Below are 13,860 nucleotides of genomic sequence, written 5' to 3' on the forward strand. Positions count from 1 at the left end.
CACTTGGCCTCTCTTAAAAAATGTCCACGTTATTGAGAGCCACTGAAGCATAATGCTTTTTTTTTATGTCTTTTCTCCCCCCTCCCAAGAAGCCCCCCCCCCCCCCCCCCCCCCCGTCTTACTGGGAGGTATTTCATGAACAGCTGGGTCCCGGGAGAGGAGAGGTTAGTGAAAGAGGCGTGCTGTGTATAATTCAATAATTATCAGGTGTGCCTGGGCTGCATGTGTGCCCCCCCCCCCTGCCCCAAGACCCCCACTATTGGCAGGTGTCAGGTGACAGACAGGCCGTGTCACTAGCTTTCTATTGGAGCGGTCACACTTGATCCCGACATTAACATAAGCCGATGAGAAACACTTGAGCCTAACGTCTGCTCGAGACCAGGCCGGACCTCATTGCGCAAATCCAAAAATTAAGCCAAAACTACAACTAAATGATGGCTTGCATGCAACGGTCACAATATTAGGTACACATGCGCAATCTGAGGGGTTGTGTCAACAATTCGGCATTGAAAAAAGTAAGAAAGCTCAATGCTAAGTGACTACCAGGAAGTAACAAGGAGGTGTTTTCCACTGATTGGTCTATTGCCGTTGGCATTCTGAAATCACTCCGCCAGCCCCTCTGCTATTGGATGTGCCTTCTGACGTCGCAACAATACCGCTCTCGAACATTTGTCAACTTGAGGGAACATCGCATCACAGCTGCGCATTGCTAAGTGCAGTGCGAAAAGGCCCTCAGGCAGAATTCAGTTTGTTTCTCATAATATTAAGGCTATAAAACATTTCTAGAATTAGATTGCTAGATATTTTGTCATTGTTCAGTGTACATAAGAGTATAGTTATTCATTTTTAATAATCGTTTTTAGATTTTTTATTTTTAGATATACGATTGAGATAATAATGCTTATTTGCACTCGGTCATCATTTACTTGACGTAACAGCTTAGCTTTTAACTGAATTATTTATCGTGCCTTTTTTTTTTTGTCCATAGGAGAAATAGATACTGTTGCATATTTTCAACTCATGGTCATGGTTCATCCTACCTTAGTGGCTGTTAACAGTAGAGTTGCTGAACTGCATCACTTGTATCTCATCTGCTGAGTTATTCTTACAACACAGTGGGCTTGAGTTTGTCAGCCTGTGACTTCCTCAATTTAACAGAAGTTAACCTCCTGAATGCGCTCTCCACATGCTTGATTCGTCCCATTTCAGGGAGTCGGTCGCCCAGGTCCAGAAGTGGCGTTCAAAGAAGGTCGCGCCTTAGTGCTACCTTTAGCATGCTAATTGCAATTCTGCCCCACAGCGGGGGATCCTGTTTGAGATAGAGGGGATGTGTGAAGTCAGGGCAAACACCCCCAACCTCTCTCGCCCCTTCCCTCCGCCCGACTGCTTCTTCCCGATTTTAGCGAGAGCTGATACCGGACCCAAAAACATACTTTTTAAAATTCAGACCGTGTCCAGTTTCACTTTACAAACATGAAATTTGGTAGTCATGTCTATCAGGAGGAGAACCACAAAAAAAGTCCAAATAATATATGCCTGAAAAGATACAGGAAGTCTGCCATTTTGATTTAAAGCACCCATTTTAGGCCCATTTTAACATGTCTTATAGATTTTGTACAATTCCTACCAAACATGAAACACATATACGAGACAACTGGATGACAAGAAATTGCCCCAAAAATTTGTTTGAATGGCTTGAAAGTTTGATGATCAACATGAAATTTGGTATCCTTGTCTATTATGACTTAGAACCACAAAAATGTCCAAATAAATTCAGCTTGAAAAGACACAGGAAGTCTGCTGTTTTGATTCAAAACAGCCATTTCAGCGGTCTTTCAAAGCGTAACTTGTCATAGAGAACTTGTGCTACCATCAGTTTTATGTTAACGTGTCTTCACCAGCACACTCTTAAGCTTTTCTGTCCCTCTTCAAGAGTCAAGCATCTGTTGCACTCTGGTAACCCTTGAATGCACGACTGCACTCTTGAAGGTACATTTACAGCTAAGTGCTGCTCAGACAATGTTGTATACTAGAACCCTGCTACATTTTCTACATTTTTAATTATCATTCAATTTCAAAAATATGTGAACTACTGCTAATATTACTTACACTAATGTCATTTAAATAACACAAAAGCCAAACTCAACGACTGTTAAAATTAAAATGTCACGTTATTGATGTAACATTTTAAAATGGTAATACATTAACTCATTTGCACCAAAAACATATATATATGTCCTATTTTAAATATTTCCAGTGTCCCAAAATGTATTTATACGTTTTTTATGTTTGTTTGTTTTTGCTTGAAGCAATGGTAGTTATTATAAAAAAATGGCCAGCAGGTGGCAGTAGAGTATAAGAGATCAACCAGGGCCATGTTGCAACAAAGCTATTTTCCCCACTGTTTTAAACAGATTTGTGAATAATGATGAAACCTAGCTATATTCTAATGCCAATTGCTGCAAAACGGAAACGGATAGAAATATACTTTTTGGTAGGTTTCATGTTTTTATAGCAATACAACACAATATTCTGCGGGCCTTGCAAAACCAGTCAAAATCCAGTAAAACAGTCGGGAGCGAAGGGGATTGCTTCAGCGAAAATGGCTGGGAGTGAATGAGTTAATGACTGAAATAATTAAATAACACCATTAAAAATATATGAGTGATGTAAAATCAGGAGAGCGAACATCATCCCAGATTAATTAAATTACACTGTTCCCTCGTTAGGTTCCAAAAAATACCCGCAATAAATTTAATCCACAAATTAGTTAGATTTTTAAGGCTCTAAAACCCTTCACCACACAGTTTATACACTCTTCTCATCGAGACATTTACATTTTCTCACATTTCTGTCTTGTTTAAACATTCTCAATGTTCAAACCTTCATAAATTCTATAAAATCGGTACATTACTGTAAAAAAAAAATTAAAAATTGCACTAAAAAATCCGCAAAACAGCGAGACGTGAACCACGTTATAGTATTGTAGTGGTCTACTCACGTCCGCAAACGGGTGCGAGCATCACGCAGCAGGAAGGAGGAGAGATGCCAGTGCTTGGGGGAGGTATCAGCAGTGGGAGGTGCGAGCCTGGCTCTGTCTGGCTGGGTGGCGGATCTTTTCCAGCTGTGCCCATCTGAGGGGAAAAGCAGACGTTAGTTCGCAGCCACCACACTCAATTGCTTCCCTGCAAGAGGTCACTGTGATCACAACCTCATGAGGGAACCTCAGGAGCGCTCGTTCCTGCTTTGTAAACAACACTTGTTTGTTTTATTAACAGACACTTTTCGTGAAGTTGTAGTGGGAAAGCGCTATGATGTTGTCTGCAATGACGTGTGCTGTGTTGTGTTGAGTTTGTTGTATTGCAGGGAGGTACACACTCCACTTCAGCATGTTAAATACTTCTTGGTACATTGGTAGTATTACATGGGGTGGGGAGTATCATAAAATAATGATAAGAAAAAGAATAAATGAAATAACTTTTTTCTTTGTTTTGAGAAAAAAAATTATAGTTCCACAAGAATGAAGTAATAATATGAGAATAAAGTTATATTTGGAGAAAAAAGTGCTAATTTTTCAAAAATAAAGATCATTAACTCATTTGCTCCCAAAAACGTATAAATATGTTCTATTTTAAATATTACCATGCTCCCAAAGACGTATTCATAAATTGTTTTAATGTTTTTTTTTATGCTACAGTTTTTTATGCAGCCTGTGAACTGAAGAGAATGGTTGGCCTGAAGTAATTGTAGTTATTATAAAAACGGCCAGCAGGTGGTAGCAGAGTATAAGAGATCAACCAGGTCCATGCTGCGAAAAGCTCATTTACCCACAGTTTTAAACAGATTTGTGAATAATGATTAAACGTATCTATATTCTAATGCTAATTACTGCAAAACGGAAACAGATAGAAATATACTTTTTTTCCTGACGAAAGAAGAGACTCTAATCTTTCTTTTGGCAGGTTCCATGTTTTTATAGCAATAGAACACAATATTCTGTGGGCCTTGCAAAATCAGTCAAAATCCAGTAAAACCGCCGGGAGCGAAGGGGGTTGCTTCAGTGAAAATAGCTGGGAGTGAATGAATTAAAAACAAAACCCGACAGTGCCACCCACTGGACGTGTTGGGGCACTGCCCCTTTGCCCCTCATGCAAAATCCCCACTGTAGAGTTCAAATCAGATATTTTTCTGCTGGTGTACAAAGTAAACACCCCAAACGAGTCAGTTGCGCAGTCACATCCGAGGTGTCGTTTAGGTCCCCCGGACCCAGAGCGGACCCCGAGGAGACGCGCTATTGATCGGCGGGGGCCAAGAAAGCCAGCCGCCATTAAAGTCGTGACAGTGGAACTGTAGCTCATCGATCCCGCCCTATTATTAATGGAGGAGGGCTCCACCACTCGACCCTCTTGATGCTTCCCACGCTGACAGACAGACAGATTACACCCAACACAATTATGATTGATATTATCACATTTCGCCTGCCATAACAAGACTCCTTGTTCAATTCCTCCACTGGGAACTAGGAAGTCTGAATAGGAACAGGAACTCAAATATTGTATGAAAGACTAGAGAATGGAAAAAAAGAAATTGGTTTTGTAACATGCAATGTGAATACACTGTACCTAGCATGAGCAGCTAAGTGAGAGTCTAAGTATAATTGCAAGTACATATGACCTCATTGGCTATGAGGAGAACATCATTAAAGCTCTAATAAGAATGTTAGTTTTGCTAATTAATTGCACATTAAAACGGAACTGCGCCGCAAATTTAATCCAATTTGCAGCGACAATTGAAAAATTCCGGAAAAAGACCCCTGGCAGCAGTTAGCAGCAGGCCATAAATCGCTGTCATCGTAACAAGACAAGACGGGAACCAATCTGAATGTTTTGTTTTTTTTCCAGCAGACGATCACTGAGAACTGAGTGGAAAATGAATTTGACCGGGCTTGTCGTTACACTTTAAGCCTCATAAGGAGTGACTTCTTCCGTCACGCTAATCCAATTGGCAGTCACAATGATCTCCACAGAGGGCACGACTTCTGAGCCGTTAAAGGAGGCGCTCCGAGGGCGAGCCTCGCACGCAAGACGGGCCCAGATACGTCCCTGTAATTGAATAATAAACAATGCCCAAATCGCATTATAGTCGTCCGCTGTAATTGCATTAGAGGAAACCACATAATAATAACATAAAGAAATGGATTGAAAGCCGTATGCTGGTCATGGGCTACGCTGTGTGCTACTTCAGCAGGCCACAATGGACGTTTCACAATATACGCAGGTCAAAGTGTAAATGCAAACACACGGGGTTGAGTGTTGTCTTTCTGCTACTGCAAGCACACTTTTAGCTCATATTAGTGTAGCCTTGAAATGCTAATACTGGTGCAGAGCATTTGCGGTTGACTAGAAGGATACAGCTAATCGTGTATTTTTTATTTTTTTGTAATGCCCTAAAATGCCCGGGCTAATAGGAAAGTAGTAATTGGTGTTACAGTATCATAAAGTGCTACATAGATTGTTCTAAGAACTTCATATAGTGTGTTGGTAAAAGTGACGTGGTTATAAAAAGCAAAAACTAACAACTAGACTAAGTGCAATTTCTGCAGAAATTGCGTGGGAATGCGGGAAGCTGAATGCTAATAACTGAATGCTTATGGAGTAAATTGAAAGATAAATGATGTGAAAATTACAAAGTATTAATTGTAGATAAGATAAATGAATAAAAAGAACACTTGAACCCGGGAGGTGTGAATTTTTGAAGCAAATTGACATTTATATGGAAAAGTGTTATCTGAAAGTACTCTCCATTCATTTAGATGGAAAAGTGGAACTAATGATATCCAAAGAAAAAAATGCAACAACAACAAAAATCACTCAATAGCGCCACCTAGGGAGGCAGTACCCTCCATTCATTTCCATGGAAAAGTGGAACTATGATAGTCAGTTGGTATATCCCTTAGCATAATTGCCACGGATATATTTGCAATGTACAGTCAGTAGTGGGATTTGAACTCGCGACCTCCTCGTTACTGGACAAGGCAATTTACCAAATGTGCCACTGAGCAGTACAGGACAGGTGGTAATGATGGTCAGTTGTATGTATGGAAGCGGGCGTAGAAAGTGGGGCTTTGTGTTCAGTCCCATTGAAAATGAATGGGAGAAAAGTTGATATTGTGCCAATACTGTAAGTAATGTGGAGTCATACGATAAACAGAATTATTGAAGCAAGTCATGACATTTGAACGGTGTTTTTATACCATATTAAAAATGACGTTCAAATCCTGTTCAATCAGGTGACACCTGCAGTTCAAGTATTTATTACAGAAACCCCCCCCCCCCCCCAAACCATATATCAAGTGTCTGCACTGAAAAGCAAGGTGTACATTACAGCAAATTTACCATAATGGCCTCACCTCATTGGTGCTACTTGATGACATTTTTCACCAACATTTATGCTCAACATATGGCACATATTACATTACTCTCATATTGTCTTTTGGCCGTATCAGCTTTCTTGCGCTTGACGTGGTGACATATGCTCTCTCTTGACAAGCGCTCTTATCACACCAGCAAGTGGAAGACTCTCACTTACAGCAATTAGCTTTCAGCACGCAGCCTATAAATTCCACAAGAACGAATAACCCTTTATTAAATTAGGCTATAATACATAGTATATGTTAACACTACAAAGCGCAAAAGTTTGATCTGGAACGTCATTTCATATTCTCTTGAACCTTGTCAAAAATTATCCCCCCTCCCCCCCCCCTCTCCCTTACTGGTGGGAGGTGGTACTGCCCAGCAGGATAAATGCATAAACGGCCCTTGTGGGCCCAACAAAAGGCGCGACGCGGGCATTTCATTGGACAATTGCGCGATTATGTCTGGCGGCTGCTGTGAATGTATTTATTAGTTTGCAATACATGTCTTTTTCCTGTTGTCGTCGGGCCCTGCCAGGATAATGTGGCTTTTTGTCCCCCTACCACCCGCCCAGTGTGAACGGCGCCTCGGCTGCCAGCTGTCAGGCCCGATACCGTCTCATTTGGATTCCCAGCCCGCTCGCTGAATGCCTAATTAGTTTTGCCGTTTTCAATGGGCTGATTGCTCTACAAAGGCGCCGACAGCATGTCGCGCTCACATTTCACAACTGTAACAATTAATAACGGCGCTAATTAGCATTGCGCGGTCGCCACAATTGATTATGATGCCACTCCATCAACACGTGCGGATTGTTATTAATAAAGTGCTCTTTGCCTGATCTGGAGGCCGGTTATTAATTACGTAAATGAGGCAGGGTGGCGACGGTAATCGAGAAAAGCGCCAATAATTGATCTAATTTTTAGTGACCGCTCCCAACGGGACGATGTCACGCGCCCGTCCCCCGAGCGAAGAAAAATCACCTCATTAGCAAAAGTTTAATCCACATCATAGCTGTTAAACACGGGCCAGTTTTAAGGTCATATTTGAATGTCGCAATCATTTGCCATTGATTGGCTGTAAATGGAATCAATGTCACGTTTGGGGAAAACAATAACGACTAATGGATGGGTCGCAGAACCAACAGCTTGATCGGATAACAGTGTGGACTCTTCCACTTTCATAACTCATTATGTCCATAGTGAGAAATGTCAGGACGTGGCCAATACGCAGCAGCGGCAATTAGCAGAGCACGTGTGACTTGATCACACGTGCAAGTCTCACAAAAAGTTTGCATTATGAACCTAACACACCAGGTTGGGCTGGTCTTTCTTTTTCTTTTTTTTTGCCTGATGCTGGAGTTCATGTGAGTCAATTATACCATAAAGTGCCTGATTCCTGATTTCACCCCACAAAAATGTGAAATTCAATGAACTTGAGATTCACGCAAATGAAGTGATAGCCATTTTCAGCATAAAAAGTAAATATTTTGTCCAGAATGAATTTGAAAAAAAAATTTTTTGTATACAATTAATACCTTTAAAAACTAATTTTTCCACTTGCTGTCGATTGAAGATGACATCACCTGTGCTGAGGAAGTAGTTAACGGCCAATCATAGCTCACCTGTTTTCTGGGTTTGGTCAGCAAACTGAGGCATGATTGGTCGTTACCTACTTCCTTCCCTGTACATGAAAAATTATGAATCTCAATTTTAAATATCACCATGCTCCCAAAGACGTATTCATACGTTTTTAATGGGGGTGGGGGTAAGCTATAGCATACAGAATTCTTTGGCGCAGCCTCTCAACTGGAGAGAATTGATGAAGCAATGGTAGCTATTAAAAAAACTGCCAGCAGGTGGCAGCAGAGTATAAGAGATCAACCAGGGCAAGCTGGCAAACAAGCTGTTTCCCCCACTGTTAGAAACAGATTTGAGAATAATGACGAAACTTAGCTATATTCTAATCCTAATTGCTGCAAAATGGAAACACATAGAAATATACTTTTTATACTTTTTTTTCCTGATGAACGAAGAGACTCTAATCTTTATTTTGGTACGTTCCATGTTTTTACAGCAATAGAACACAATATTCTGTGCAAAATCTGTCAAAATCCAGTGAAAAAAAGCTGGGACCGAAGGAGGTTGTTTCAGTAAAAATGGCTGGGAGTGAATGAGTTAATTACAGACAAAATGTTAACTTTTTACCGCTGAAAATGGCTCAATGTGTCAAGTGTCCCTTAAATAAAATTGCATGAAATTAATGGCAATTTTCTATTTTTCAGGCCGTACGAGGGCAGCCGGTCGCGAGTATTGATAACTTGAAATAAGGTCGGGTAAACATTTTCAATTGCACAATGAATGGCGAAAAAAAATTGCACAAAACTGTTTGTTATCTTCTCGTGTCGGGATGTGCAAACTTTTGTGAAAAAAATAACTTCATTTTCAAATAAATTCTGGATAAAATATAAACTTTTTCTGTTGAAATTGGCTCAGAGAGTCAAGTATTCCTTTATTAAGTAGATGTTATGTGGCTATGAATGCATATTGGGGCGGCATGGTTCAGTGGTAGAGTGGTCGTCTCCCATCGTATTGGTCAAGCACGTCAAAACCAATATATTTGGAATTGCATCCATTTTAAAATTTCTACATGACAGAGTGGGCATGTTAGGTAAGTTTAACAACACCCAACTGCGCACATAAGATGAAATTTATGAAAAATGAGTAGAAACATTTATTCTGCCAACGGTAACGCATTTGATCCCATTTGAGAAGACACTTGCGTACTCCAAAGTCCATTTTATTCTTCTAATCTTTGGATCAAATCATCAAGACAACTGGCTTGAAATCTTGGCGAGAAATTGCAGATCCCAGCCGCTCAGATTTGTTGTTGTTGTAGTTTATAAGTTTGTAAAAGAAACATCTTCCCACCACTCAACACCAACTCTTTGCACTTCAACAAATATGCATCACATTTCTATTTCGCCTCCACCTGGCACGGCGGCAGCCATTTTCATCATCCGGAGCGTGTGAAATTTCACACTCATTGTTCACAACACGTCGTTTAATATGCACTGCACCCCCCCACCCCCACCCCCAATTGTCCCCCTCAAACTACATCCCCATTCGGCATATGAAATCCTTCCATTCGTGTCTGCCAGCAAACAAAAGATGCAGCCAATCATCTCCAAGCCATGGCAGATACAATTTTCTCAGAACAATTTGACCGCGTTAAGAGGAAAATTGCTTTCAATATAGCTGTTTTTCTTTTTGAAAGACAACAACAATAAAAAGATAGAACTGTAATACGTCTGTCAGCACTGGGAAAGGTGGCGGGTGTTTGGTGGGTGGGAACTAGGTGCTTACTTGTAATATCAGCATCTGTGCCAGACAGTCGCGCCAAATGAATCCCACTTTCAACATAACAGCCAGTCGTCACATGAAAACGACTGCGGCCGACAGCGGTTGTCAGCGACACGCACGCTCGCCGGCGCTGACGGCGAATTGTCATTTATTACACGTCGCGCCTCGCCTCTTTGTCAGCTTCTCTTGACTGTATTGATTTGCAAAGCGCCGCATGGTGCGCCGGGGAGGTCACGCCGAAGGAAAATGGCACCATGGGGTGGGGTTTCATTACCTGCCGATACCGTGTGAACGGGAAAGTCAAACACGCAAATACAAAATGAAAACACTCACAAGGAGCATGGAAAAGATGCCAAAACGGAATTTACCGCAAAAAAAATGGCCAACTGAAGATAGAGTCAGCGCTCCTGAACGTCACCCAGTCACGCCTTTTAAAAGGACATTCAGTGATCCCTAGCGCCATCCAGTGGTGAACTAATAATTCATTCTTTTTTTTTTAACGACTGTTTATGTCTATAGAATGCAAAAAAATTTATCGCGTACATTTTATATATATATATATATATATATATATATCAGAATCGTAGGTCTAGTAATCACTATTTGTAATACATGTCTGTAGTCTAACCTTAGTAGAGCTGCCATGTTTTGCCGCCATCTTCCTGCTACGGATGCCCAAAGGACAACTTTGCGAATGAGGTGGTGCTAGCATCACGTGTCGGACCCAATGGGTCGACCACAGCTTACCTTCCACATCTGCAGAGATGGGAAAAGTACTGACCTTCTCTCCTTGAGTAAAAGTACAAATACTTGAGTAAAAAAAAAAAAAGTACTCTCAAATATTTACTCAAGTAAAAGTTAAAAAGTACAGGCCCTGAAATGTACTTGCTGAGTAGAAGTAAAAAGTATTTTTACCGGATGTTTCCTCCTATGTCAATTTGAAAGTTATTAGTTAATGGAGCAAAAATGGGAATACTTGTTTTCTGCGAAATGTCATGCTATTCTTTGACCACTAGATGGCACTAACGACACTAGGTTTTAAAGCTACACAACGCATTTTTAGAGTTTTTAGAGTCTAAGTACCTGGAAAAAGTAGAGTCCTCAAACCAGAACTATGAAGCAGATGTGTGAACCACCATGTCCAAACCTAAAACCCCAAAATAATAAAAGAGATTTTAAGGAACCAAAGTAATTTCGCAATGTGGGAGTCAACACTTTTTTTCAAGTTTTTCTCTTTCATCGGTCACCCCTCTGCAATAATGAGTGTTTTAAATGTTGCATCCCTAAGAGCTTTCTCTTACTCATTAAGTGGCTGCCGGCAATAATGAAGGCGCGCGTTGTGTCGAGCGTGGCTCTTTAGTTTGACTGCGTTCTCGCAGATTTAAGTGCACGTCGCTCCAAGCTGACTGGCGTTATTGCGCAGGCCCGCCCTGCTGCTGCCTGTCATGCCTGTCAAAGTCACGCGAGGATCACTTTATCATCGTTTGTCTGCTCCGTCTGACGCCATCGAGCGGGGGGCAGCCCTCAGGGAAAGGGTTTTTGAGGGGTACGCAAGGATGACGACGACACAGTAGTGCTAGACAAATGTATTAAGCCAGCATCCAATGTAAGCCCAAACAGCAGTGGTAAATTAACTCATTCACTGCCATCGACGGCTATAGACGTCAAAAATTCATTTAAACTATTTCTATTAGTTGAACATTTTTCCCACTTTAGTTAACAAGAGTATGAATACCTAGATGTTTTTTATTGTATTAGAACAGATATAAAATTTGTGATTAATCGTGAGTTAATTAGTGCAGTCATGCGATTAATTACAATTAAAAATTATAATCGCCTGACGCCCCCAATTTTTAATAATCTTTTTAAAAAAAAAAGAAAAGAAAAAAAGCTTATCAATTTTTAAAAAAAATCAAAGAAAAGATTATTAAAAAATTAGGGGCATCGGGTGATTAAAATTTGTAATCGTAATTAATTGCATGACTTCACGAGTTAACTCACGATTAATCACAAATTTTATATCTGTTCTAAATGTACAAAAAAAAATTCTAAGCTTTCATACTCTTGTTAACAAAAAAAAATAAACTAATAGAAAAAGTTCAAATTAATTGACATCTATTGCTGCCAATGGCAGTGAATGAGTTAATAAACCCCCCCAAAAAAACATTTCTAACTTGTAATGTTGCCACATCAGTATGTAGAAGCAATTTAAATTAAAGTCTGATTGCAGTACTAGATAGTTCTGCCCATTACAACAACCCCCCCAATAACTAACTGGATGCATCAGTGTAACTACGGCCAGCATATGTAAACAGGACACCAGATCGCAAGCTCTTTTTCTGCAACGTTATGATGTTATGACGAGCAAACGATATCAGGCTCGGAGGGCCGGCGGGCAGGATATCGCCGTATTATTCCGACTCATTACACCCCAGTTGGAATGTCAGCCGGCTTCCTGTGAAACTGAATGGTCACGCCGGTGCGGCACAGCGGAACCAGCTTAATGAGCTTTAACTTGTATGAACATTAACGCGTAAGCTGAAAAAAAAGAAACGTCTGCATGACTCGACTTCAGACTTTTTTTTTTTCTTTCAAAGATTATGAGAAGCTTAGTGGCCATTATCATCTCACGCGTGACCTTCTACAACTTCAAGCAAGACTGTTTGTCGTTATCTTGTACCCCTCCGTTGATGAAAGAAAACCCCACAACGATCATTGACGTAATTTGAAATATGCAAAACAAATAATAAAAATATACCAGAAATTAAGTCATGGAAATCAGACCCAACTGAAAGAAAATCAGAAAAAAGTTTTATATATACTGTAATGCATATTGACAAGCTAAATTGCTTCTGAGAGAGAGAACGAACTTAATAATACAAAATATAAAAAAACAAATAATAAAGTTGTTGAATTTCAAGAATAACAAATGGATGCGTTTACAAGGATGATGTTCACCTACCAATGGTTCTCATATTTTACTCACCGGTTCTTCAATGACTTCATACTTTTACAAGAATGAAGTTGTTATAATTGCTATTTTTTTAGGAGGACATAAAATGTTGAGCTAATGCCAAAGTCAGAGGTTTACGAGTCTAAATTTGTGCTAAAATATGGAAAAGAATAAATCCAAAATATTTTGTAGAAAATGTCAAGGTATACTTAAAGAACAAAGGAAAGTTTTAAGAAAAAAAAGTTGCCATATTCTAAGACGAAATTTGGAATAGTTCAATAAAAATGAAAAATGTGCATTTTTATGACCCGATGTTTTTTCAATAAAACCTTTTTGAAACAGAATGAAGTTTGCAATATTACAAAAAGAAAAATCCGCTCATAAAGTAATAATACGGTGAAAGGAAATCAAAGATTGAAAAAAAAAAAAAAAGAAAATCAAAGATTGACTATATTGTATAAGAATTTGAGGGGGGGGGGTAACATTAACCATTCAAAGTTGTACATTTACTCGAGTAAAGATCTACCATTATGAGAAGAAAGCCATTTGTTAGAGAGACAATATTAAGTTTACAAGATGCTACAAATATTATAAAGTTCAGGTATAAAAGGAGAAGAAATAAATCATAATAAGTTAAGTAAAAAAGCTCTTCTAATTCTGTCGACCAATATAATTAGCTTTACGAGAACAAGGTTCCAAAGCCTTAATAATTTGAAATCAATTTACATGAATAAGTAATAAAACTGTAGATTTACAAGTATTAAGTCACAGTAATGTAAGAAAATAGGTGGAATTTAAGAAGAAAAAGATCTCAATGAGGAAAGTTGACATTTTACAAGAAAACAGTCAAAGGAAGTCAACGTTTTTCCTTTGAACTTTTTGCCGGTTGGCTGTGGCCTCACCACGTTTGGAAGGTTCTGGAAAGAAACGCAGAGTTCTTCTCTTATGGGCAAATTCACCAAAAGAAAGTCGACCCTCTGCGCTCAATTGATTAATATTTGCTTTCAAAATGACACGGCGTGATGTATGAGGAGCTCGCCGCGTGTAAACGAACGCTTTGGAGGAGATGAATAGCCTCAGCCGAAGATTGTAAAGTTCAAGCGGCAGATTTGCATATTTATATTACACCTTGCTG

At 39.7% G+C, this 13,860-nt stretch overlaps 1 long non-coding RNA gene across 1 annotated transcript in view; it reads right to left on the reverse strand.

Annotated features, from left to right (window-relative positions):
• The window catches only part of LOC144050432 (uncharacterized), a 76,915-nt gene that overhangs the window by 58,885 nt on the left and 4,170 nt on the right, over positions 1 to 13,860 (reverse strand). The window contains exon 2 of the long non-coding RNA XR_013293845.1: positions 3,002 to 3,134. This is a non-coding gene — a long non-coding RNA (uncharacterized LOC144050432). The remainder of the gene's footprint in view (positions 1 to 3,001; positions 3,135 to 13,860) is intronic.

This window comes from Vanacampus margaritifer, chromosome 4 (assembly GCF_051991255.1).
Source record: "Vanacampus margaritifer isolate UIUO_Vmar chromosome 4, RoL_Vmar_1.0, whole genome shotgun sequence".
NCBI lineage: Eukaryota > Metazoa > Chordata > Actinopteri > Syngnathiformes > Syngnathidae > Vanacampus > Vanacampus margaritifer.